Source organism: Sapajus apella, unplaced genomic scaffold (assembly GCF_009761245.1).
Source record: "Sapajus apella isolate SASKATOON/1434 unplaced genomic scaffold, GSC_monkey_1.0 scaffold50, whole genome shotgun sequence".
In the NCBI taxonomy this organism is placed as follows: Eukaryota; Metazoa; Chordata; class Mammalia; order Primates; family Cebidae; genus Sapajus; species Sapajus apella.
Genome location: NW_022436990.1, coordinates 4,328,531 through 4,353,152, shown reverse-complemented (window position 1 = coordinate 4,353,152; position 24,622 = coordinate 4,328,531). Strand labels below are relative to the sequence as shown.

At 36.4% G+C, this 24,622-nt stretch overlaps 2 pseudogenes across 1 annotated transcript; one reads left to right on the top strand and one right to left on the bottom strand.

Moving 5' to 3' along the window:
• Window positions 1–21,562: 21,562 nt before the first annotated feature.
• Window positions 21,563–23,601, bottom strand: LOC116526239 (annotated as a pseudogene). The gene has a single exon (XR_004258040.1). The product of XR_004258040.1 is annotated as an intraflagellar transport protein 56-like (transcript).
• Window positions 23,602–24,323, top strand: LOC116526345 (annotated as a pseudogene).
• The last annotated feature ends 299 nt before the right edge of the window (window positions 24,324–24,622 follow it).

Here is a 24,622-nt window from a genome sequence, read left to right as displayed (position 1 = left end):
TAGATAAGATGATTGCCTTTTTGATGATTTTATTCAAAAATATCTATTGAATATTATATGTCTAATATTTATTGAGTGCTAACTATGCACCAGGCATTCTACATATTGACTTCTTAAATCCTCATAACAAATCTTTGAGGTAGATATTAACTTGAAACATGTAAAATTCACAACTTTGTGGGTCAAAAGAGTCAAATATTGGCAAATACATAGAGTCTGACCCAAATATTAATGTTTTTATTTTATAGGTGGTTCAGATAAATTAAGTAACATGTCCAAATACCTGGTAGAGTTGGAATTTCAACGCTTACTCTTTTACAACCCCGTTGTACCCTGCTTTATCTGAAGTAAGTATAATTAAATTATCCCACAGCCTCTCAAACTGTAAATATACTGCCCTTCCTCTTACTCAAACCAAAAGACCTGAATGGTTTCAGTGCCTTACCTTTAGGTTAAGGATTTGATTCTATTAGAATCCTTTTCTCTACATACCCACTGCCCTTCTTTCATCAGCTTAATTGTACCTTCACTGTCACTGTATTTGCTGAACCAAAATTTGGAACATGTGATTAGAAATAAACATGCATATTTAAGAGAACAAGAATATCAAATAATTGCAATTGATACTATCGTTCAAATCAATGGGGGAAAGACTATTCAATTAATAGTAATGAAGTGGCCAGTTCTTTAAAAAGAAAGAGTACAATTAGTTTTCCTTCTTCATGATACAATTACATAATTTTGACTTTTCAAATTACTAAATCTGAGAAGCCAAACTTACAACAATTCTTTGGGACTTAGAGTAGAGAATTATTTCTTAGATAAGACACAAAAATACCACCTAATTTTCAACATACAATAAAATATCTAATACAGTTAAAAGACTACTGTTTGGTAGAAAATATCTGTAACACATACAACTAAAGATTAAACATCAGAATACAGAACTCCAAGAAATAGGTTAAAAGAGAAAAAAGAATTATAATAGGAAATTCACATGAGAGAAAAGCAAATTACCAATAAATATATAAAACATGCTGTCTCATTAGAATTTGGTTAAAATATTAATATTAGGTATATTATTAAGAAAGAATTCTCATCTTATACATATAACCTTGACCGAGTGAGGTGGCTTATGCCTGTCATCCCAGCACTTTGGGAGGCTGAGGTGTGTAGACGGCCTGAGGTCAGGAATTAGAGACCAGCCTGACCAACATGGTGAAACCCTGTTTCTACTTAAAAATAAAAATAAAAAAATTAGCCAGGCGTGATGGCTCATGCCTGTAATCCCAGCAACCTGGGAGGCTGATTCAGAGGAATCACTTGAACCCGGGAGGAGGAGGTTGCAGTGAGCCATGATCCTACCATTGTACTCCAGCCTGGGCAATAAGAACAAAACTCCATCTCAAAAACAAACAAACATATGACCTGAACACCACCATGTAATTGTCTTTATGTGGCCACCAGAATCTGCTAGCAGCTCTCTGAGAGTAGTTTCTATGTTTTGTTACTATTGTGGAACACCTGTAATTCTGTGTGATACAAAGTGCAGGAGCACTTCTAGTGGTAAACAGAGGCAATCAGAGGCACCATGGCTGGGGCAGGGGTTGTCAAAGAGTAGAACCAAGACACTCTCCTTTCCCTCAGAAACTATACTGAAGTGTTTAATATTCATAGTAAAACTGTCAAGCACTTCTTGAGCTTTGGTATTTGCTAGATGCTGTGTAACGTATCTGGGAGACTTCGAAGAAAAACAAAAGACTTATCTAGGCTTGAAAGTAAATGGAGAGGCAGAATAATATAAATCCAGGATTTCCAAATGCTAACATGGATCAAAATCACCATAAAAGCTTGTTAAAACACAAATTTCTGGGTTCAACTCAGAGTGTTTCTGATTCAGTAGATCAGAAGTTAGGGCCCAATAATTTGCATTTTTATCAAATTCCCAAAATATGCTCTTGCTGCTGATTCAGCACTCTTATGTTGAGAACCACTCATATGAACCATTGTAAATTGGAGAAGCAGAATGAGCAGTCTCACAGATGATGAATTCAATCAAAGGAGTCGCTGGCCTGTCTGGAATGCAAACATGGCTATTAAGCTACTTAGTCCTCTGAAGGCAATCAATCTCAGGGCAGCCTGAAGCACTCTCTTAGCTCTGATCCCACAGCCACCCTGCACGACCCCAGTACCTGGCTGAGTCAGAGGTAGCTGCCAACCAAGTTAGAAGCCTTAAGCAAGTATCCAGCAGGAGTCACTCCCTTACCTCCAATTTTCCTACAATCTGTCTCCATGCAGTTCCTTAGTAAAGCCAACTGAGTCTATAGGCCTCTCTGCAAAAAGAAATTTTCTTTAAGGCATTCAAATGTTTCATCGCTTTATAAGACCTTTCAAATGTTTCATTGCTTTATAATATATTTATAATGTAGATTTAACTGTGTGCACAACTTTTTTGCACAACTGTTTAAAATCTTGTTCCAACGACTTGTAGAAATCAAATTTTCTAACTCATTCCCAGAGAATTCTAGTCTTTAATCTACAATAAAAATTCCCTGGTTCTCTAGGGAGAACCTGAGTTGAAATGATACAAGGCATTTGTCTCACAATCTCTCACCAACAATAGGCCTTCTTAGCATACCTAGGCCTCATCTTGGGTTGTTGATTCTAAAATGTGAGAAGTCTGAGGTTTAACCAATATTTTCCAGATTGATTAATGAACCTTGAGCCACACGCTACAGCTGAGCTCAAGGTTTATAAAGCACATTCAGTGAGTACTGCACGTTATCTTCTTTGTCTTATCAAGTAAATAAATAGAATCAATAAAGTGAACAGAGCAGCTAATGAGCAGCCCTCATAATAGAGACTATATTATCTGATTCAGTTTTTTTTTTAATCTGAAGACTTTAAACCATCAAAAAAGAGCCTCGATATGTGTGTGTGTGTGTGTGTGTGTCTGTGTATAATCTATTACTCATTCTATCAACAATAATTTTAACTCACACAGCTCAGCTTTAAATTTAGCAATGGTACCAGTAGGACCAAACTAAAAAAGTTGTCATGTGTTAAAAAAACAAATGGAATACCCAGGGCCATAAAATAAAAAAAGAAAACAAGCTACGTTACTACAGGAAACAAAGAGGAATTGTCATAATGTATTTTAAAGATCACAATAATAAAACCTTTATGAACTCATTTAGACTCTTCCCTTTGCAAAGAGATATTAAAGCTTCTATAGAAACATGGGAAAGGGTACTAGAATTCCTTCTATACTTGATGCCTTGAATAAAACCAAAGGACGATCTGAATTTTAGAAATAGCCTCTAAATGTTTATAGCTGTTCACAGAATGCTACAGTGAAATAGAAAGAAGGGGGGCTTCAGTTTTCCAGGAATGTTCTGATTACTTTTATTCATGGAGGATGTCTGCTTTTTAAAAGAATGTAATCACTGACAACACAGAGCACATCTAAAAATAAAATAACATTTTTTAAATTTCCGCAAACAATACAAATGAATTTTAAAATTTCAGATCAGCAAAAAATGACTCTTTAAGCTAGTCACAAACCACCACTATATCTAAGCATATAATTATTTGTCCCAAGATATTTTGTCTTAATTTATTCTATGACCTACAATAAAGTGCAAGCATAAAAACAAATATATAATTTGCATTGTGTACAATAAGGTGTCAATAATTTAGAAGCAACTAAATTAGACTCCCATAAATTAACCAGGTTGGGACCAGCGTTTGTATTCTCTCTACAAAATAATTTACTAAGCAAATCAATACTGCAAACATGATTATACGGCACTTTCTAAGGACTTTATTATACTAATTCTTTGAGGCAAATGATACTTCCAATGGCAATTTTTAGTTAGTTTTCAGTTTTACAATTAAGCAAGGACCAAACTTCACCACAACTGGATAGTTTTTGTGCCTATGTTTCCTTAAATTCCTCCACATCTCAAGCAGTTTCTGACTTACAGATGAACCCCCCAAACACATCTCTGACTACCCCTCTTCATTTCATCCTGTGCTCACCCCCAAGTGGGACACAACACAAGAGTTCCAGCTCTCACCCTCATGGCAATCAGAAAACTCTGAATTCAAAAACAGAACTAATAGATAAGGCGTCAGACCCCAGGGCAGCCTGTCTTGTGGAGACAGTTTACACTGCCTGCTGTCTCTCCTAAAGCCTTTCTTACCAAAATCTGTACTCATGCCCTGGGACCGCCATACAAATTATCACAAACGAGTGGCCTAAAACAACGGGAACTTATCCTCTCACAGTTCTAGAAGGCAAATGTCTACAATCCAGGTGTTCCAAGGCTACTCTCCCTCCAAAGGAGCTCCGAAGGCTCTAAGGGGAACCTTAGCTTGCCTCGCCAGCTCCAGGCAGCCTCTGGTGCTCCTGGTGCTGTCGTATCACTCCTCATCTCTGTTCCCTCTTCACATGGCCTTCTGCTCTGTGCATCAGCAGAGTGCATTTCTGTTAACAAGGCAGTTACACATAAGTCATCCCCATTCTTTCATTTAAGCACTAATATTTTTATTTTATCAAAGAAATAACTGAGCTCAGAATGGTTCAAGGTTACATGGCTAGTTAGAAGGAGGTAGAAGGAGGTTCAGGTCTTCCAAGTTCAAATCCAATGATATTCCCACCATACCAGGCTACTCCTTGCTTCCTTCACAGAGCTTCATTAAAAAAAGAAAAAAGTCAATATACCCCTGGGGTGGCTTTTCAACAGGCTTTCTCAACCAACCAACTTTCATTCTGAACCCTAGCTATAAATCTGAATCTCCTGGACCTGGGACCCAGGCCCTTATGTGTTTAACAATCTGCCTTGGTGATTCTATCCAAGTACATCCAGAGTTTAGAACCCCAGGATGATGGATTTTAGACTCTCATCTTCCCATTTCTCTCTCTCATACACACATGCAATGGCTTATTTTCTGAAAGCAAAAGTAACAATCACAACCATGTCTCTTAGACAAGAAAAGAAGATAATATACTCTGTTTAACCTATTGTGACAATAGGGACACTAATGCAATGCTGAATATTCTGTCTACTGCTGGTCAGAATTCCTGGATGCTCCTCAGGGCATCCTCACTGCTATAAACATGTAAGCTCTAGGGTGCAATTCTGTGATGAAGAGAAAAAGCCTAGTGCTTTGTTAAAGAAATAATAGACAAATGTGTGTGTCTTCCATCCTCCCTGCCATTTAGTTAATTTCCCTGACTCAATCACTTTTGTAATGTCTGTAGTATTAGGAGTTTTTAACTCAAAATAGCACCAGCCACTTATGTATTGGCCAGGGTGTACTTGCAATATAACTATTCCATTAATCCCCAGCAAACCAAGAGGGCTTGATGGAGTTCATTACTGGCTTCAGATGGCAGAGGAGGTCTGGGACTGCCTGCTGCTGAGGTGATCCTCAACAGATGTCCTGTCTATGGAACTCTAAAGACACCAGGCAGAGCAAAAATCACATGCCACACCTACAAACAGGAAGTCCAGAGAAACCATACATCCCTGTCCTTATCTTCTGTTGGGACACAGGCCCCTTTTCCCTTTGTGCTGATCATGTCAGCCATATTGCAGCTGAAAATTCTCTTGACAGGGCAAAGAGCAGGGTTAAGAGGTCTGAGCATTTAGGGAGGAAATGCCAAACATTCATGCATATGCCAGTGTGGGTTCACACTCACGGCAAAGCACAATGCCATTTTTGGATCAACTTCATTTTTTAAAATTAGTTTTTATTGTAGGAAAAGTAGGCAAGGAATTTTTCAGTGCTATTCTCATGACTATCTAATACATATTTTGCAGGACAGTTTTAAATGCAAATATTTGGGATGTAGTTCCATTGTACACTCTTCACTGTGTTAGTCTTCCAACTCGGATTTGGAAAAGATAGCACATGAAGAATTTTGCAATTAAAACGTCAGCATCAGGGCAGGTGATGGTATGGTAGAAGGAATGGGGAGATTACATATGTCAAGCCCTAATCAATGTATGTCTTTATGGATCAGGTAGGTTTTAGGTAATGTAAGTTCCCAGAGAAGTGTTACCGGAACCACATGAGGAAGTCCAGGTTGTCTTGCCAGAGAATAAAATTTAATCATAGTTTTTAAGGATCAGTTGAGGATAACTAGATGGCTTGAGGGCCCGGCTGACGTTTCAGTGAAGTGAGAGCATGGCCTGCTCAGAAAGTCACATTGCAGGGGAGAGGAAGTCAGGGAAAAGGAGATGAGGAGGGGAGAGGAGAGAACCTGTCTAGGACTTTCTGACCCATGACCGCTGCCTTATCATCTCTCGCCCTGACTACTGCAGTCCTCTTTTAACTAGTCTCCCTGTCTCCAATCTCATGTCCTTAAATATAGCCTTCACTCTACACACAGCAAGCTATCTTTTAAAAATGATGTTCCCCAAGAACATTACAAGAGAAAGCTAGGTATTGCCATTTGTGACTGAGGGCCCTTCTAATTCTGCGCCTAATCTCCACTCCTCACGCAACATATCCCAGTCTAGTTCTCCAGACACCCATATTGTTTCTTGCCTCCATGACATACTGCTTTCCATTCCAGGAATGTCCTTCCTCTGCTGATCTGCTTAGCAAGCTGCTATTCATTCTTCAAGAGCTTGTTTTTCTCTGTGACATCTCCCTAAATTAATTACTCTCCCCTGAGTATTTTTCTGGACAGCTATCTATTTCTACCACTCCACCTATACCATTACATTGTAATTGCTAGTCTACACATTTGTCTTCCTTATTAGAAGGACAGGAACTCTAATTCATTTGAGAGTGGAGATCATTTGGAAAGGGTACTGTTTCTAAATTACCAAATAATACGTGCTTATTGTCATAAATTGAATATCAAAGTGACAAAAAGTTAACAGTCTCTCTATATCTTCCTTCAGTTCTAAACCTTCTTCCTTGGTAATGTTTATAATTTCTCTCAATGTTTATAATTTCTCTCTATCCTCATAATAAAATATATGGGAGGGTATTTTTTCCCAAAAAAATGGTGTCCTACTCTATGTATTACTCTGTAACTCATTTTTCACTTACCATTATATCACAGACATCTTTCAAAGTCAACACACTTTTATTTAAATTGTTTTTTAATACTGTGAAGTATAAAGTTGGGAGATAAAAATAAAAACAAAGGAACTGATATAAATACATCACAAACTTGTCTCTGTGCTTTCCAGAAAACAATCCAAAAAAGAAAACAAAGAATTCTACCATGTCCATAATTTAAAAATAAAAGCAATCTAGTTGTACCAAAAGCAAATTTTCTTCTGACTAGTTCTGAAGAAAAATTTATTTTGTGCTCCTCATAAAACAAATTTAACTACAATAAGCAAATTATTTAAAAAAATGTCCTTATAATAAATATAGCATCAGTTTCCCAGGTGGATTGTCAATGTCTATCAATACTGTAATATCTCATAACTAGCAAAATGCCATAGAGCAGTTCAGTTACAAACAATTTCATTGGAAGAAAAGAAAGGCCTAAGGGCCAAGTGGTTTGCTAAGTGAATGGAAATGAGAACAGCTATAACAAAATTTCTTGACCTCAAGCCCACAGCCATCCATCCTTCTGCAGGAAAAAACATACATAAAAATTGAACACAAAATTCAATTATGTTTTTGCAGATCTTAATTTTTCAGGGGACAATGCTTATTTAGATTTATCTAATTCTCAGAGATCTGTGACTCAAAGTTTTTTAAAAAAAGATTTGGATCCACTAATGTGGAAGAGCACACAGCCTGTATACCTTCCCATAAATTCTCTATAAGTTTTATCTCAAAGATTTGGACAGTCACTTGTTCACCCATGTAGCCTTAGTCCCCAACATAGATCTTGGCACATGTAGGTGTTAGGAACTGAATGCTTGTGTGTTCTCTAAAAATTACATGTTGAAATCCTAACCCCCAATGTGATAGGAGGAGGTAGGGTCTTTGGGAGGTAATTAAGTCATGATGGTAGAGTCCTCATATTTGGGCTTATTGAAAAACACAAAAGGGATGATTTCTCTCTCGGCATGTGAGTACACAATGAGAAGACAAATGTCTGAAACCATGAAGCAGGGCCTCACCAGATACCTCATAGACAGTCACCTTGATCTCGGATTTATCAGACTCCAGAACAGCAAGAAATAAATGCCTATTGTTTTTAAGTCACTCACTCACTATTCTATCATAACAGCCTGAATTGATCAAAACAGTAGACTTGCAATAAATTTGTGTTGGCTAAGTGAAAGTTGAGCAGGAGAGCACATGTGTTCACAGTAGCTGAGGGAACCTGGGTGTTGTGGCATTTTTTGTGGCTGTTAACAGTCACCTGACCTGAGGAAAGTTGAGGACACCCCCAAGGAAATGGTACAGAATAGAAGGTAAGAGAGAAAGTGACCAATGGCAAGACCAAACCCTTCCCCAAGAAGTAATTTGTAAATACCTCCAGTGCTTAGAAAAGTGAATGATCAGGGTCTCAAAGTTTCTCACCATAGATGGAGATTACCATAAGTTTAGTAGCTTTTATATCACTTGCCTACAGAAGCATGTCTGCCTATCAAATTATGTATGTGTGTTCAATGGCAGTGGTTGGCAGTATTGATATACATTTTTCTCTTCAGTGGACTGATTACTCATTTAGCTGTCATCTTACATCTGCCACTGAAAAAGAGAAGACAAATTCACTCCATTTTTCAAACTCAGCAGAGTTATTTATTTTGTTAAGCACAACATATTCATCTCTGTTAATTTTCATATGGCAGCGAGAGAGTCAAGCCATCCACATGTAAAACTAATTAATGGAAAGAACTGTTGAATTATTAAACTGGCAGTCTGACATTGCTGATTAGATTATCGTGGGAATAGTAAATTGTGAAAAATATTACTAAAATAAATCCAGATTTTTATTTTATTATAGGAAAGGGATTTCAGCAACTTTCTAATCAAGAATTCCTTGTTGTCATTTGGCTTGAGGTAATTGCAGTATTGTTCACTATTTTCTTATCCTAATATTATGTAAACATAGACCAAGACACATTATTTTTGGTGTGGGTTCTGCTCAAAGAAGAGACATACCTCTGAATAAATTACTCACAAATTATCTAGTAGGGAGTGAAATGGAAGACATTTTGAAAGGCTCTTTTTGAGGCAAAAGAGAAAAAAGAAAAGAAAATTTAAAGAAGAAAAGAAAATGACTAACCTATACCTTTTCCTATATCCCAAAATAACCTATACCTTTTCAGTAATATAGACCACTCCATGCTGATGTAGCTGGATAAAAATGTCATACAGTTCTGATCCAAAAAAAATGAATCTAAAAACTATCCTTAAAATATTAATTCTCTCCTCTGTCATGAGTTTTTTTCCCTTCCTTTACCTTTCTTCCTTCTAAATGAAAACGTGGGTGATTCAAGGTGCTTTTCTTTAGATTAGAAAGAAGTGAAAGGAGCACCATATTGATTTCTCTGTAACGATTAGAAATCTCTGCTACTCAAAAGCTTTTAAATATGTTTACCTGAGGAACACAGGGATAAGGGTCTATTTTGTCCTCTCCATCTAAAAGCACCAAAAAGACAGGCTAAAAATTGACTCACTGATTAAGACCACTTCAACATATATACTGCTCAGTCATACCTATCCCTCTCAAAACGCTTGTCAATATTTTGAAATTCTTTTTGTTTTATACTTTCACAAGAAATTATGATGCGCAAAATTATTATACAGGAGTTGCTCATAGAAAAAAGAAGTTTGAGGATAAATATCTTACACATTTTTAAAATGACTAGTCAATTCTGTTACTACACAGTCAGTTTCTGAAACACCTTCATTCATTCAAGGACAGAGGTATTGGAAACTTAGTGAATATTCTTTCTGACACATTAGTAAACTTCGTAGAGCTAAATACTTATTCCTGGAGAGTAAATTGTACAGGCAATGTTCTTGGCATAGAGGAATTAAATTTATGGAAATTGCTGCTGTCAATGTGAGTCATAAACACAGGATCCAACCCCATAGCTGCACAACTCATCTCACCTTACCCTCAAACCTGTCTGATCCTATCTTTATTTAAAATTTCAACATTTTTTATCATGCATTCTTGGTGTTCATTTTGATTTTTTTAAATATTGCACTGAAATATTATCTTCATTGCTGAAATTTTTGGCATATCCTTAAGCAGTGTGTCCTAATCTCCCAGTGCCAGCCCTAACTATGACTTCCCCAGGGGTAGTCCTAAGTTTCTACCAGAGGCAAGGATGATATTTAATTCTGATGGCTCCTTAAATTAAAAAAATCTTCTATTATTTTTTTCTTCCTATGACTTTCAATACATATCCACGATATTTACTTAGAAAAAATAAGCCGAAAAAAAAATTAAAGCACTCTAGTCCCATTTAACAATAATCACTGTTAGTATCTTCCTGTCCATACAGTAAGTATGGTACTTTTTATACCTTTATCTGTTTGTGAAACGTATGTTTGTGTTAGTAAGGTACACAGATGATAAATGATTAAATACTTACAAGATGTGACTATATGACAATTTTTCAGATTAACCATGTTTTAAAAGAAATAACTTCATTCTTTTTTGTAAATTAGCATATTTACTTTTCTAAATACATTCTATGTGGGTATAGATACTTTCAATATCTATACACATCTGCTTTTCTCTCTCTCACCCTCTCACTCTCTCTTTCTCTTGCTGTAGCTCTCATTCTCTCGTCTTATACCTCTATCTACATTTAACCCATCAGTTTTTAAATACTAGTTATTCTTCTTCTTAATATCCCCATCAATTTGCCATAGCTGATAACATTATGGACTTGATAGAGGACAGTCCAGGTTTGAATTCTAGATGTGTGTCTTTGAGTAAATTACATTAGTGCTTTAATCCTAAATGTTCATATATGTCAAGTAAGTATCATAGAAAATCCCTATCCTCACAGGATTGCTACAAGAATTAAATAATCTTTGTAAATGCTTACCATAGTGCCTGGTACTGAGTAAGCATCCAATGCATGTAAATTATTAAAATTAAAATAAGACTCCTATCCTCAAAGGAAAGTACCATCAAGTGAGAGAAAAATCTATATATCCAAATAATGCAAGTGTAGTCATGTAAAATGATAAAGGTAGCTAAGAATGTGGGTAGTCAACTTGGGGAATTCCAAATTTGAAAACCATGTTAATCGGTGGGCTTACTTTTTTTGACAAGAGCCATTATAATTTACTGAATACCAGCTACACAACTCTCTGCAGAGAGTTCCATTTTTCCTTCCTTATAGGTGAAGAAAATCTCTGAGAGAGGCTTTTACACTGTTCAAATCCAGAGCCTATGCTTGCCTGCTCTTCTTTTCCTTTTTTTTTTTTCCTCTTTCTTGTTCTCTCCTCCTTACCCATATTACCCAACCCATGTCTCCAGTAATCTTAATTAACAACTTGGAATATATCCTTCTACATTTTCCTCCACAAATAGTTTACTTGACCAGAAACAGATTGTATAATATAAACATCTTGCATTTCTTGCTCACAATATCTCACAGAAACCCTCCAAATCAACTGGATTGTTTTTAGGGATTGCATAATATTTCATGGTAGGGGTATATCACAAAATATTCCCCTATTCCTCCATGCTGGGTATTCATTTTGTTCATTCTCTTCTGTTTCTTTTGCCACTATGAACAATGCAGCAATAAATATTCTTATGTATGTCCTAATAGGCCAAAATTTTTTACCTCTAGAGGATAAACTTTCAAATTTGAAGTTTTACATAGTTTTATTTGTAATAGATATTGCCAAACTGATTTCCAAAAAAGCTGTGGCAATTCACATTTCTAGCATCAATGTGTGAGTGTACATTTTTCCTAAATCTGCACCAGCAACAGGTACTATATTCTTTTTAATTTTGTTAGCCTCAGAGGGATGAAGTGATATATTATTGTTTATTATGATTTGCAATTTCTTAACTACAAAGGAGTTCGAGCATTGTTTTATATACTTGCTGGTGCCTAGATTCATTGTCTGGGTTTTGCCTGTTTATTTCCTTGCCCAATTTATTTTAGGTTGCCCTTTTTTTTTTTTTTTTCTTTTTTTTTTTTTTTTTTTGGTTTTTTGTTCATTTATTCTTTTTCCCCATTACTTTTAGTTGACATGTAATAAATGTACATATTTATGGTATGCAGAGTAATATTTTGATACACATATACAATGTGTGATGATCAAATCAGGGAAATCAGCATATCCATCACCTCAGACATTTATTATTTCTTTGTATTGAGAACATAAAATCCTCTCATTTAGCTTTTTGAATATACACTATAAATTAGAGTTAACCAAATTTACCTTGGAGTTCTACAGAACACCAGAACACATTTTTCCCATCTAGCTATAATTTTGTATCCAGTAACCAACCTCTCCCCAATCTCCCTTCCCCCATCCTTCTTAGTGTCTGTACCCACAATTCTATTCTCTGCTTCTGTGAGCTCAAAAATTTTTTAGATTCCTACATATGACTGAGAACATTGGTATTTATATTTCTGTTCTGGGCTCATTTCACTTAATGTCCACCAGGCATAGACTCAGGTCTTAACCAAGAGAAATGGTGAATTTACAGATATCAGAAATGGCTACCTTAAGTGATTAATTTGTACTTAATTTTTTAAAAGAATAGCTTTGTTTCCAAATTTTAAATAACTTGAAAATAATCTTCCTATTTCCTCCTTCTGGGGAGGGATAGCAGGGGGAGAAATGCCAGATGTAGGTGATGGGGAGGAAGGCAGCAAATCACACTGCCACGTGTGTTCCTATGCAACAATTTTGCATGTTCTTCACATGTACCCCAAAACCTAAAATGCAATAAAATAAATAAATGGGAAAAAAAAGATATATCACATATTAAATATTTTATATATATGTTTTAAATACCAAAATTTGGTTCTGTTAAAAAATGATACATACTGGGACAAAACAACTCCTTGAAATTCAGTGTCAGAGCAAAGAAACAAGAGTTGGAAGTTAGGGTGTAGGTAGCAGATTAATTTTATGGGATTGGAATAAGTTGCATTTTGTTTATAAAGTAATCCTTTGGGATTTACTTTTTAAATTTCAATAGCTTTTGGGCTACAAGTGTTTTGGTCACACAGATTAATTATATAGTGATGAAGTCCGAGATTTTAGTGCTTCCTTCTGAGATTTTAGTGCACCATCTCCCAAGTAGTGTTCATTGTACCCAATGTGTAGTCTCTTATCATCCCTCATCCCCTCTCACCCTCCTCCTGCTGAGTCTCCATAGTTCATTATATCATTGTGCATGCCTTTGCATACCCATAGCTTAGCTTCCACTTATAAGTGAATGCATACGGAATTTGGTTTTTCTATTACTGTGTTATTTCACTTAGAATAACGATCTCCAGCTCCACCAACATTGCTGCAAAAAAATATTTTGTTCTTTTTTGTGGCTGAATAGTATTTCACGGTATGTATATACCACGTTTTCTTTATCTACTAATTGATTGCTGGCCACTTAGGTTTGTTTCACATCTTTGCAATTGTGAGTTATGCTGCAGTAAACATACTTGTGCAGACATCTTTTGATATAACGACTTATTTTCCTTTGGGTAGATACCCAGTAATGGAATCGCTACATTGAATGGTAGATCTAATTTTAGTTCCTTAGGAAACCTCCATACTGTTTACCATAGAGATTTTACTAATTTACATTCTCACAAACAGTCTATCAGTATTCCTTTTGCACCATGTTCACAACAACATTTATTGTTTTTTAGTAATGATCATTCTTGCAGGAATAAGATGGCATCTCATTGTGGTTTTAATTTGCATTTCCTTGATGAATAGTGATGTTGAATATTTTTTTCACTTGTGTTTTCACCATTTGTGTACCTTCTTTTGAGAAATGTCTTTTCATATCATTTGCTCACTTTTTGATAAACCTATTTGGGTTTTTTTTGCTGATTTGAGTTCCTTGCAGATTCTGGATATTAGTCCTTTGTTGAAAGCATGACTTGCAAATACTTTCCCTCAATCTGTGGGTTGTCTGTTTACTCTGATTATTATTTTTACCATTATTATTGCTGGGCAGAAGCTTTTTAATTAGGTTATATTTATTTTTATTTTTGTTTTTGTTGCATTTGCTTTTGGAGTCTTAGACATGAATTCTTTACATAGGCCAATGTACAGAGGAGTATTTCCTAGATTATCTTCCACAATTTTTAAGGTTTCAAGTCTTATATTTAAGTTTTTGATCTATCTTGAGTTGATTTTTGTATAAGGAGTGAGACAGAATCCAGTTTCATTACTCCGTATGTGCTAGCCAGTTTTCCCAGCACCATTTATCAAATAGGCTGTTACTTTCCCAACTTGTGTTTTCATATGCCTTGTCAAAGGTCATTTGGTTATAAATATTTGGTTTTATTTCTGGGTTTTCTATTCTGTTCCATTGGTCTATGCATCAACCTTCATACATGTACCATGCTGTTGTGGTAACTATAGTGTTATAGCATCATTTGAAGTCCAGTAATGCGATGCCTCCAGATTTGTTCTTTTTGTTTAGGATTGCTTTGGCTATTCAGGCTCTTTTTTGGTTTTATATAAATTTTAGGATTATTTTTTCTAATTCTGTGAAAAAATAATGTTGGTATTTTGATAGAAATTACATTGAATCTATAGATTGCTCTGGGCAGTATGGTCATTTTAACAATATTGATTTTTCCAGTTCATAAATATGGATGTGTTTCCATTTATTTGTACTGTCTATGATTTCTTTCAGTAGTGTTCTGTAATTCCGTTACAGATCTTTTACCTCCTTGGTTAAACATATTTCTAGATATTTAATTTTTTGCAGCTGTTATAAAAGGGATTAAGTTCTTGATTTGATTCTCTGCTCAGTTGATGTATAGTAGTGCTATACAAATATTAAAAATATTTTCTAAATCTATATTTTTGCCTAGGAGTTTTGACTATAATACTTTTTATCATATAAAAGTTTTAAATTTTACATTTTAAAATGTATTTTTTACTTTATAATTTCTTAAGGTCTCCCCAGCACCTAGTTTCTGAACATAGTCTCTAAGGACTCCCTTCTATGGCTTGTCTTTTACATAAAAGTCTTTAATCTATTTTTTTGAGACAGAGCCTCACTCTGTTGCCAGGCTGGAGTACAATGGCACAATCTTGGCTCACTGCAACCTTCAACTCCCAGGTTCAAGCGATTCTCCTGCCTCAGCCTCCCAAATAGCTGGGACTATAGGAGCATGCCACCACACCCGGATAATTTTTGTACTTTTAGTAGAGATGGGGTTTCACCAAGCTACCCAGGATGGTCTTGACCTCCTGACCTCATGATCCACCCACCTCAGCCTCCAAAGTGCTGGGATTACAGGTATGAGCCACCAGGCCTGGCCTTAAATTTATTTTGCTATGGAGAATAAGGGTTTAACTTTTATTTTTCAGATGAATAGTCAGTTATATCAGTATACTTATTAAGTATAATATCTGTTTCTTGCTAAATTGAAGTACCGTCTTCATCATATTATGTTTAAAATTTTTATTGAGCTAAAATAAATACCTAATTTGCCATCTTTATAATTTTTAAATGTACAGTTCAGTGGCAATAAGTACATTTATATTATTTCTTTTTCCTTCATCCCACCATACCCTTCTCAACCTCTGGTAATCTACCTCTCTATTTTCATGAGATTCACTGTTTTAGGTCACACATAGGAGTGAAAATATCCAATACTTGTCTTTCTCTGCTTGGCTTATTTCACTTAACATAATTGCCTCTGGTTCCATCCATGTTACTGCAAATGACAGGATTTCATTCTTTTTGTTATGGCTGAATAATAGTCCATATTGTATATATACCGCATCCTTTTTATCTGGTAATCCCTTGATGGTCACTCAGATTAATTCCTTACTTTGGCTATTGTGAATACTGCTGCAATAGGCATGGAAGTGCAAGTATATATTTGACATACTGATTTCCTTTTTTGTAGAATTTCTGAACAATATGGAAATTCTGGTTTTAGTTTTTTGAGGAACCTTCATATTGTTATCTAAGTAGCTGTATTAATTTACATTTCTACCAACAGTGTATGAGAGTTCCCTTTCCTCCACATCCTTGCCAGCATCTGTTAGTGCCTTTTTGATACAAGCCATTTTAACTCAGGTGAGACAACATTGCATTGTGGTTTTGATTTGCATTTCCCTGAGGATTAGTGCTGTTGCGCATTTCTTCACATATTTATCAGCCTAAATTAGCTTACTTTATAACCAATATCTGTTTGTGGAGACCAAATCTTAAGCAATATAAGAGCACAAAAGAAAACTAATACAAAATGACCATAAAAAATGTTTTCTTAACAGTATTAACTTTCTTTTTTCAATTGATTTTCCATTATGGAGAAAAAATACAGTGAATGCAATTGTGCCATGGAGTATATTTATGTGGCAAAAATGATATATTAACATTAAAATATAATTCGGAAATTATGAACAGAACTGTTATAATCAAATACAAATCAACAAAAGATAGCTGATGTTTAATACTAATGGATCCTATTTAGGCATATATCAGAAGAAACTGGCTTGCAAGTAGTATGCAAATCATAAATAGTTTCTGAACTTTAAGGAACACGGTAAATATCTACTTTGGAGGAAAAAAGGACAGAAAGTGTTTATCTCCAATCTGAAGTTTAAGTTACCATCAGGGAGTAAATTAGAAAGAATCAAACTAGAATGATGACATGCCATCTATGCCACTAATACCAGCCAAGAGGCTCAATCTCAGATTAAGAGTTTTAAGAGCATCCAAAATCCTAATCACAGTGACATGAGTGTAAACTTGTAACAAAATTATGATTCTATATATGTTTAAGCTTAATAAACAGAAAAAGAAAGAATATACAATCAAAAGAAAGAATATACAATCATAAAGGATTGGACTACAATGTGTAAAATTAGAAATCAGAGGGACAAAATTCCAGCACTATTCAAAAAAAAAAAAAAAAAAGACACCCTGATAATCAAATAAGAGTATTCCTTTTCTGTCAGCTACAGATCTATAATGAGGAAACATGAGTCAGATTAATATAGCTTCATGTCACTAGTCATCAGCCTCATTCACCTAAATCTATTTTTTATGCTTCCCTGATGAATATAATGAGGCTTCCACAGTGCAGTTAATGTCTCCCTCCTGCTAAGAACTCCAGAGCCTTGGAGACTCTCCAGTTCTCCTTTCCACTCACCATTTTAAATGCATCCATCCTCTCTATTAGATATCTGTACTCTCAATTGCGTTCCTTCAACCTAGGTTTCTTCCACTCCACCCAGCCCCTCCAGATTTTTACTTTAGTTGTCTCTTCATTTCAGCTTTATTCTGGGTGGTATTTTTCTGATTTCATTTGTCTAAAATATCATTCGTTTCTGAATTACTCAAACTTGTACAATTTATTACTTAATAATGCCCGCTGATCTGAGTACCGTTTTCCAGAACTTGATAGACAGTATCTGCTGCTCCTTTATAAATATGTAGAATTATCTTTAGGGATGGCAGTTTTGTCTACCTTCAAATTATACTCACATGAGCGGTCCTAGATTGGATACAACCCATGGAAATATAATTTCAAAAATCCAAGAGTCTCCTAGCATCTATATTGGATCTCTAAATACCAATTTCCACTATAATGAACCAGTTTCCTTGGAGAAATCCATGATTCCAGGTTTTCTTGGATAGAAAAAGCACAAGAAAAGCATGGCTCTTGTCATAACAGAAAGCAAGGAAGTATTTAAAGGCTATTGTATCGAAAAGATGCAAGAGCCAAATTGAAGAGCCTACTAATGACCAAAGACGAGATAATGTGAGCATTCATTAGAATGATAACTGCAACATTTTAAAACACATTTAAAATGCAATTAAAATGCAATTAAAATTTAAAAACACATTTAAAACACAATTAAAATGCAACACTTTTAAACATATCAACTATATTATTTTGAGTTTATAACAATACTTTTAAAATCTAATGGTCTCTGCGTGCCAGGAAATAAAGGTTTTGAAAACTAGTTAAGTAAAGGAAAAGATGTCTTTCCTACATAAACTGTACTCAGGATAACCAAAGTGTTGATTAAGGACAGTTTCATTTTTAGAATTATTTCAGCTAATAAATTAAGAAGAAATGAAAGAAATCTGCTTCCAGACATTATGATGTAAAAAGAATTTCACTTGTCTTTCTACCATAAGGAACTAAAGAACCAGACTAAATATATAGAAAAACAATTTTCAGATGCTGGACATCAGGTGGTAAAGAAATTGCAACGCAAGTGAAGATGCAGAAAAATGTGAACAATAATCAGAGAAACAATAGAAATACTCAAAAAGTAACAGAGATAATGGAATTAACTAACAAAGATCTTAAACTAATTACTATAAATATCCATCATATGTTCCAGATGAGGAAAGCATGCATACAATGAGAACATAAATAAAAGACATAAAATATACGACTAAGGGAATCTTTAGAGATTAAAAAATCCCTCAAATGAAATTACACTGAAAGGAACTGATAGCATGTTATACATTGCAGAAGAAAAGATCAATAAACTTGAAAATATAGATACAAGAACTAGCCAAAATATAGAGTAAATAAAACAGACTGAAGAAAATGAACAAAACCAAAGTGAACTATAGGACAGTATCAGGCAAGCTAACATGTATGTAATTGGAGTACTAGAAGAAGAAGGGAGCTAAAAAATATATCTTTAAAAACAATGGCTAAAAATTTTCCAAAATTGATGAAAACTATATACCAGAAGGAAATTGTTTTCCATGTGTCTCTCATGTTACTAGACATCTTACAAGCAAAGGTACTCTCTTTTTTTGCCCTGAACTACCTTTTGAAATATGTTTGTACTGCAAATAACCTTAGAATGCAAAAATAGGGTCTAGCTCTGAAAAAGGGGTAGGTTTGCTTACAGTCTTAGAAGAGAAGGTGAGATAAGAGATATCCTTATTTTCCCATTTAGAGTAAAAGGAAGACATGCATACTGCCCTTTATAAAGATTCTGATTCCCTAAGCTCAGGGTTCTTGTCCATAATACAGCTTAATTGAAGTTCAAATGTCACGTGGACCTCTTCACATAACCTTGTAGAAACTGAAGATCAAAGAAATGTTGATACTTTAGCTACTACTATTACTGTGAATAATTAAGAACTCCGTGAAACTCTAGTAAGCTAACATGTTAGCTTGGAAAGTAGGGTAAAAATCTCAGGCCCTTCCCAGTTCTTAACATATATATCACAGACCCAAGCAGGTTAACCCATACCAGGAAAAATAATCATAAATAAATCACACCAAAGAAGATCACACTGAAATTACTAAACATCAGTAATAAAGTGAAAATATATCATTTTAAAAGGCATATTCTATAGAGAGAAAGACTTTCAAACCTGAAAGAAATGGATAAATTCCTGGATGCTAACACCCTCCCAAGCCTAAACCAGGAAGAAGTTGAAACACTGAATAGACCAATAACAAGGGCTGAAGTTGAGGCAGCAATTAATAGCCTACCAACCAAAAAAAGCCCAGGTTCAGATGGGTTCACAGTTGAATTCTACCAGAAATACAAAGAGGAGCTGGTACCATTCCTTCTGAAACTATTCCAAACAATCCAAAAAGAAGGAATCTCTTTGTAGCAATTATGAATGGCAGTTCGTTCTTGATTTGGCTCTCTTTAAGTCTGTTATTGTTATATAGGTATGCTTGTGATTTTTGCACACTGACTTTGTATCCTGAGCCTTGGCTGAGAAGTTGCTTATCAGTTTCAGGATATTTGGGGCTGAGACGATGGGGTCTTCTAAACATACAATCATGTCGTCTGCAAATAGAGACAATTTGACTTCCTCCTTTCCTAATTGAATATGCTTTATTTCTTTTTCTTGCCTGATTGCTCTGGCTAGAACTTCCAATACTACATTGAATAGGAATGGTGAGAGAGGGCATCCTTGTCTAGGGCCAGATTTCAAAGGGAACACTTCTGGTTTTTGCCCATTCAGTATGATATTGGCTGAGGGTTTGTCATAAATAGCTTTTATTATTTTGAGATACATTCTGTCGATACCTAGTTTATTGAGAGTTTTTAGCATAAAGGGCCGTTGAATTTTGTCAAAAGCCTTCTCTGCATCAATTGAGATAATCATGTGGTTTTTGTCTTTGGTTCTGTTTATGTGGTGAATTACATTTATAGACTTGCGTATGTTGAACCAGCCTTGCATCCCTGGGATGAAGCCTACTTGATTGTGATGGATAAGCTTTTTGATGTGTTGTTGCAATCGGTTTACCAGTATTTTATTGAAGATTTTTATATCTATGTTCATCTAGGATATTGGCCTGAAGTTTTCTTTTCTTGTTGAGTCTCTGCTGGGTTTTGGTATCAGGACAATGTTGGTCTCATAAAATGATTTGGGAAGAATTCCCTCTTTTTGTATTGTTTGGAATAGTTTCAGAAGGAATGGTACCAGCTCCTCTTTGTATGTCTGGTAGAATTTGGCTGTGAACCCATCTGGACCTGGGCTTTTTTTGGTGGGTACGCTATTAATTGCTGCCTCAACTTCAGCACTTGTTATTAGTCTATTCAGGGTTTCAACTTCTTTCTGGTTTATGCTTGGGAGGGTGCAAGTGTTCAGGAATTTATCCATTTCTTCCAGGTTTACTGGTTTACGTGCATAGAGTTGTTTGTAGTAATCTCTGATGGTAGTTTGTATTTCTGTGGAATCTGTGGTGATATCCCCTTTATCATTTTTTATTGCATCTATTTGATTCTTCTCCCTTTTCTTAGTATTCTGGGTAGTGGTCTGTATATTTTGTTGATCTTTTCAAAAAACCAGCTCCTGGATTTATTGATTTTTTTGAAGGGTTTATTTGTGTCTTTATCTCCTTCAGTTCTGCTCTGATCTTAGTTATTTCTTGTCTTCTGCTAGCTTTTGAGTTTTTTGGATCTTGCTCCTCTAGCTCTTTCAATTTTGAAAATAGGGTGTCAATTTTAGATCTTGCTTCTCATGTGCCCACCATCTATTGCTATATATTTTCCTTTAGATGCTGCTTTAAATGTGTCAACTAACAAAGAATGTAAAGGATTTCTTAAAGCAGAACTACAAACTACTGCTCAACAAAGTAAGAGAGGACACAAACAGATGGAGAAACACTCCATGCTCATGGTTAGGAAGAATCAATATTGTGAAAATGGCCACATTGCCCAAAGTAATTTACAGATTCAACGCTATCCCCATCAAGCTCCCTATGACTCGCTTCACAGCACTGGAAAAAACCACCTTAAACTTCATGTGGAACCAAAAGAGAGCCCACATAGCCAAATCAATTCTAAGCAAAAAGAACACAGCTGGAGGAATCATGCTGCCTGACTTCAAACTATGCTACAAGGCTACAGTAATCAAAACAGCATGGTACTGGTACCAAAACAGGGATATAGACCAATGGAACAGAACAGAGGCCTTGAAGGCAACTTTTTTTTTTTTTTCTTGCACATCAAAGACATTTGTTATTGCAGTCAGGAAACAATGCCATAAAATGCTAACAAAAAAAAAGTTATACTGTTTTCCTTAAAGTCAGTAAATTACATAAAAGTACTCTGAGCATTTCTGGAAGAAGGGCACCAGACAAGTCCAAAGTCTTATTGCTAGAAGGATCATACAGGGTCACAGACTATGGTACTCTGCTCAGCCAGGAGACTAGGTCTCAGCAAGTCAGTCACTGACCTTGAGGCTTAAAAAGCAAGGAGGGAAAATGTCAATAAAACAGAGCCCTATATCACAGATTAAACTTGAGTGAAAATAATTTCCAGCTTTATGTCAAAGTGGAAGCTGGTTCCTAGGATGCTGGGGCTATCTTAGATGGGTACTCTGTTTTCTTTGGCCCATTTCTTCATAATCCGGATGATGTACTCTATTTGGGTGTTACCTGTGCTTCTCAGTAAATGGACCACTTCTCGAAGGGTCTCTTTGGGTTCTCTCCCAGCTAAGATCATCTGGAAAATGCCCACACAGGCACCCCTTTTGCCTCCCCAATATTGAGGGCTGGGATCCAGCCTCTCGAGGACGTCAAAAGCTTTGGCAGAATAGTAAAACTGGCCCATCTTGTAGCAGTCATTAGCAATGAGCTTTAAGAGACTAAAGGACTCGCCAGAGGTTTCCATCTTGAGATAAAGTTCCCAGGCTAGTCTTGGTTTCTTATTCATAATATAGCACCGAGCTAACCAGCTGAGGTAAATGTAATCATTTTTCATCTTCTCACTTGGATCAAGAGGAACACCTCTTCAGCCTCACTGGTATTGCCTGTTGCAGCTTTGGCTTGGGCATAATTAAATTTAAAGATATCATCATCATAGCAGTAACTCTTAAATGAGTTGAGGTAAATCAAGACATCATCAAATTGCTTAAGCAGGAAGAAACAGGAAGCCATGCACTGCCTTCCTGGTATTATATCACATTCGCTAGCTGATCCTCCCACCAACTGGAAGAACTGCTGGGCAATTTTCATATGATCCCTTGAACCTGTTTCCTGGCCAAGGGCTGCATTGACCACTCCTTTGAGAATATACTCCTGAGGAGTAGTAGGTTCCAGATCCTTAATTAAGTTATAAGCTTCTTGTACATCATCTTGACGAAGGTAGTAAATCACCAAGTTTAGCCTAGCTTCAGGAATGACATCAACCAGGGGAGGTAAAGCCTGCAAAGCCTTCACCTCCTCAGAAAACAACCAGATTGTGCCTGATGAGTTCTTTAGCAAATTCGAAGGATGAAGAAGCACTGTCCATCAAGCTTTTGAGTTCTGCCTCAGCTGCTTTGCCGTTGTAAAGGCGAAAATGATTACAGGCTTTAAGATTGAGTGCGATGGTACTATCAGGAATTTGCTGAAGGTAAACAGCCAAAACTTCTCAAGACACATCATAGTAATCCAATTTATAGTAGCAGAAGGCCACATAAACATTGAGGGCAAGGTATTCCCTGTTATCTAGCAGTATTCGCTTATATATATCAACAGCTCCTCGGTAGTGAGATCGCATATAGTGGATTGAGGCCAAACTGAGTTGATCTTCTGTGACATCCTGAAGATTCTGATGAAAGCTCATCAACTTTTTCTCATTATTAAACTTGTGAGCCAAGTGGAAGAGGAGGCGGTTTTGGAGTCAGCTTTTCGAAGCTTTAAATCCAGCTGCTTCGGCTTGTTTACACATCCCAAGAAAGAAGTAGGTGCAAGCTAGGTTCACCCAGACTTCAGAATTACAATTTTCCTCTTCTGTAGCATTTCCGTATTCCTCCAGAGCTCTCTTGTAGTCACCGAGGTGAAAGGCACAATATCCAATCCACAAATTAGTATCCTCTTCTTGTTCCCCAACATGACGTTTGAACTCCAACAGTGTAATAGCTCCAGTGAAATCTCTTTGTGAAAGGAGCTCCTCTAGTTTTGGAATCTTCCTACCTTTCTTCTTTCTTTTGTCAGTATGCTGGACGTCCCCACCTACAGCAGGTTTGGCCCTTGAAAGCATCATCTGGAGAAACAGCTGCTCCATGTCCCATATAGCCTGGAGTATATTCAGTTTGTTCCTCTGCTCAACCTGAAGCCCTTTGCCCAGGCGCTCCAGCTCTCCGTACTCTTCCTGAGGACTTTCCAGTTTCTCTGTAGCCAGAGTTGTCAAAATTGGCTTCCTCTGGAAGGCTGGAACCACATGGTGAGACTCCTGTGTGGCAGTCTGACCAGCCTCCTGGACTCAGTCAGGTTGATACAGTCAGTCGGCCCTTGGACGCAGGGACAAGAGCAGGACCTGACCCAGGAAGCCCTGTTTGTCTACACCCAGGTGTTCTGTCACACTCTGCACATCATCACCATGCTCCACCAGGAGGTCAGTGAGCCACTGCATGTTTTAGCCTTGGAAACTCTCACCTGCTATGAGACTCTGAGCAAGGCCAACCCTTCTGTCACCTCCTTGCTTCAGAAGGTGAACAAGCAGTGCTTTCTCAAGTTCATTGCTGAGAACATCAGCCCCGAGGGGCAGCGCTAGGCCGTGCTGCAGAAGATCAGCAGCTTCTGACCTTGGCCTGTAGCAGAAAAGCTGGGGCTCAACATGGTGGGTCTATAGGGGCCAGACCCATGCAGCACGGACTTTACAGCTGCGTGAAGCTGTCCACAGGAAATCATGGCAATAACGGTGTAAAGAAAATAGTTTCTTAGGTATTTATAATGTACAAACTATAATAAACATTCCCTTTTGCAGCTCAAAAAAAAAAAAAAAAAACTACAACCATCTGATCTTTGACAAACCTGACAAAAACAAGCAATGGGGAAAGGAGTTCCTGTTTAATGAATGGTGTTGGGAAAAGTGGCTAGCCATGTGCGGAAAGCAGAAACTGGACCCCTTCCTGACACCTTACACTAAAATTAACTTCAGATGGATTAAAGACTTAAACATAAGATCTAACACCATAAAAATCCCTAGAAGAAAGCCTAGGCAAAACCATTCAGGACATAGGCATAGGCAAGGACTTCATGACTAAAACACCAAAAGCATTGGC